Source organism: Octodon degus, unplaced genomic scaffold (genome assembly GCF_000260255.1).
Source record: "Octodon degus isolate 3935 unplaced genomic scaffold, OctDeg1.0 scaffold00049, whole genome shotgun sequence".
In the NCBI taxonomy this organism is placed as follows: Eukaryota; Metazoa; Chordata; class Mammalia; order Rodentia; family Octodontidae; genus Octodon; species Octodon degus.
Window position 1 is genome coordinate 1,395,882 of NW_004524625.1, and position 4,146 is coordinate 1,400,027.

The following is a 4,146-nucleotide window of genomic DNA, read 5'->3' on the forward strand; positions in this document are numbered from 1 at the left end:
GGTGCTGCACTACTGAGTTCTATCCCCAGCTCCACACTTATTACAGGTTTGTGAATATTTTTAAAAAGTACAAAAACATGCACCTAGACCATCTCCCATCTGGTAGCAAAATTGGAGTAAGAAAAGCAGGGAGTGGAGTCAGTGTGGAATTTAAAATGTATCTGTGTCATTTGATTTAAGGGAGCTGCAGAACCATCATCAAGGAACGCTCAACTGGAAACATCTGGAACAATATGAGCATCAAAGCAAAAGGTGAGAGTAATGCATTCAACCCATTAACAAGTCAGTATTCATTAATCCATACTGGCACAGACGAAGATGTCCGCTAGTAAATGGTGGAGGAACAATGAAGTTAGAACAAAACATTTGACAAACACAACTATGAACTTTTGTCAAATGCCCCTGCCCCCTCCACCCCCACCCCCATGCAAGCACCAATAGCCTTCAGTTTCTTAGTTACCCAGCTAATAGTAGCTCCAGTTCTGGTGGATTCCGGCCTCTTAGAAATGGCTAGTCACTGAGATGCCTAGCTGGTCACTACAATGCGCATGGTGTAAACCAGTCCCCAACTGACAAGCCACTGCGCCTCTGTTCTTCCTGCTTGTTTATCCCATATAAGTCCTAGACCACCAGAGGTCAGGGCCTGACATTCTGGGCATGATCCCAATCAGTGCCCATTGACATAAAATAAATCTGCTCCGAATCCCGGGTGTCATTTCGGTGTTTCTGCTTGCCATAACAAAGTGAGAGCCACCAATCACTGTTCAACTAGCAAATGAAAGTTTGATGAGTCATAGCAGAGATACAGAGTCTCAAGGTTTCTGGATTTAGTATAATATCTGGATATAAGAAATGAAAGAATTTGGAATATTTGTATCTGGGGATACAAATGTCCCAAAATATCTTTTATTAAATGCTGTCACAGGGCCAGCCAAATAGCTCAGCATACTAAAGCACCTGCAAGCAGGCACAGGGGCTAGGGGTTTGATCCCCAGGGCACACAGAGATGGCAATTCAGACTGGGTGTGGTGGCGTGCACCTGTAATCCCAGCACTTGGGAGGCTGTAAACAGGTGGATCACTACAAGTCTGATCTAGTAGTGAGACCCTGAACACCCTGTAGACTGTTCCCCCCCAAAAAAATACAAAAGAAAAAAAAATACTCAGGTTCACTATGAGTCTGATCTGTATAGTGAGACCCTATAGACCCTGTATGAAATACATTTAAAATAAATAAATAAATAAAAATAAATGCTGTCATATGGTGGTCTTAAGGAAAGATAAAAGCTGTAAAACTTCCTACATAGTGACCCTCCTGTCTCAGCCTCCCCAGCACTGGGATTGCAGGCGTGCCCCATCAGGTCTGGTCTCAGTGGTGAGCGGGGTATGTGGAGCAGGGGATCAAACCCTGGTCCCTGCACTTGCCTAGGCAGGCACTCAGTCTACTGGTTCAATTCATTGAACCACTGAGGTTTCCTATTCTATCTTAAAATGATTTTATAAATATTGTCTTAAAACTTGTCTATTTCAGGTGTGGCGGCGCACACCTGTAATCCCTGCACTGGGGAGGCTGAGACCAGAGGACCTCTGCAAGTCTGAACTGAATAGAAAGACTCTGTATCAAATTAATAAATAAATATTAGAACTTATCTATTACCAATGGGTATACTAAGCATCTATTGCTGCATTAAAAATTGCCCTTAAATATCAGTTCAATACCAATAAAATGATAGTAAGGTATTTGCTGGATATCAACAAACAGACCGTGAAGGTGTAGGGGAGGCGAAAGAGAACAGCTAACATGATACTGAAGAGGAACAAAGTGGGGGGCTGATTACCCAACATCAAGGCTCACTGTAGCTGCTGTCATCAATGTGGTGCTGGTGAGAGAAAGGACAAAAGGAACAGAACAGAAAGCCCCAGAGGAGACCTGCACACAGTACCCTTTGGCAAAGGACCAAAGGCAGGGAATCTTTTCAACAAGTAGCTTGGGAACAGTTCAACATTCCCAAGCAAAACAGTCTTGACACGAACCTTAAATCCTTTCCAACAATTAATTCAAAATGGGCCATAGACCTAACTGTAACTATAAAACTATAAAACTCCTAGAATCAGGAGAAATTCTAAATGACCTTGGGTGCGGCGACGGCATTTCCAATAACACACCAAAGGCTGTGAAAGAAAGGATTGATACCTTGAATTTAAGTATTTCTGATCTTCAAAAGATACAAAGAAGAGAATGAGGAGGCAATCCACAAACTAAGAAAAAATATTTGTAAAAGATAGACCTAATAGAGGGTCGGGGAAATAGCTCAGTGGAATAAATGCTTGCCTGGCAAGTGCAAGGTCCTGAGTTAGATCCCTGGTACTACCAAATTATGTTAAAGAACTGTGATTCTAAACATATAAAGAACTCTTGAAACTCAACAATAAGAGACTGGGCGTGGTGGTGTGCACCTATAATCCCAGTAGCTTGGGAGGCTGAAAACAGGAGCTCATGAAAAGTCTGATCTGTATAGTAAGATTCTGTGAACCATATACTAAATACATTAAAAAAAACTCAACAATAAGAAAAGGAATACCCCATTCAAATGGACAAAAAAGTAGATACCTCAACAAAGAAGATGTAGTCAGAAAATAGGCATATAAAATATATTCACCATCATATGTCATGAGGACTTGCAAGTTGATACGAGTTGAGTGATGAGATACGAATGCACACCTATTAGAATGGCACAAATCCCAGACCCCAGCAACACTAAATGCCTGCAAGAATGTGGGCAACAGTAACTTCCCTTTGTTGGCAGTGAGAGCTCAAAATGGTAGCGCCACTGTGGAAGACAATTTGGTAGTTTATTTTGAAACTAAAAACACTCTTAGTGGATGATCCAGCAATGGGGCTGTGTGCCAGTTAATCTTGTTAAATTAACTGGATTAAGAGATTCCACTGGGGCTGGGGAGATAGCTCAGCAGTCTGAGTGTCCACCTGGCAAGTGCAAGCAAGGACCCAGGCTCAATTCTTGGTATCGCATGCTGTGCAGACTCTGGAACCGGGTGTGTCATGAGGGCCACTGAAACCAGACATGGTGACACATGCCTGTAATCCCAGCCCCTGGGAGGCTGAGACAGAAGAATTGCTATGACTCCGAGCTGCACAGTGAGACCCTGCACCAACTAAATAAATAAATGATTTTATAAAAGAGATTCCACAGCTGTTATAAAGCAGGCCCCACTGGAAGCGGTTGGTCCCGAGGCAAGGAGCCTTTGGAAGGCATGTCTCTCTCTGGCCTTCTTCCCTTGTGCTGCTACTGCCCACTATTGCAAAGTGAGCAGCTTTTCCATCACACCCCTCAGGAGCCAAGAACATGAGGTTAGACTTTGGAAACTATGAGCCAAATAAACCTTTTCTCCTTTAAATTATGTGTCAGGTATTTGGTCCCAGTGATAACAAAATTCACCAGCATGTGCTCCTTGGTAATTACCCAAAGGAATTAAAAACTTGTGTCTGTGTAAAAACTTGTGCACAGATGTTCCCGTAGCTTCATTCACAATTACTGAAGCTTGGAAGCAACTGAGAGGCCTCTTAGTGTGAGAGCAGGTAAATAGTCCGTGGTACATCCAGACAAAGGAGTGTTATGTGACGCTGAAAAGAGAAGAGCCACTAAGCCATGAGGGGACAAGAGCCAAACCTTGACAAGTGCATGTCACTACGCACAACAGCCAAATTAAATGCTACATAATTCGATTCCACCAGATTCTGGAAGAGGAAAACTTATGACGAAGCACTGCCTGAAAAACGATCAGTGGTTGCCTGGGGTTGTGGAGAGGAAGAAAGGAATAGGCCGATGACAGAGGGCTTGTAAGACCCTGAGGCCACTCTGCGTAATACTGTAATGGTGGATGCGTGTCATTATACCTTTGTCCAAACCCATGGTATGTATGACATCACGAGTGGGTCCAATATAAACTACGGACTTCAGGTGGCACTAATGTGTCACTGGAGGCTGCTCAATCACATCAATCGACTACGCTGGCATGGTTTGGGTGGTGGAAGAGGCTTGCGTGAGTGGGAGCAGAAGGTGATTCTCTGGCCTTGCTGGTCAGGCTTTGCCATGAACCTGAAACTGCTCTAAAAATGTATTCTATA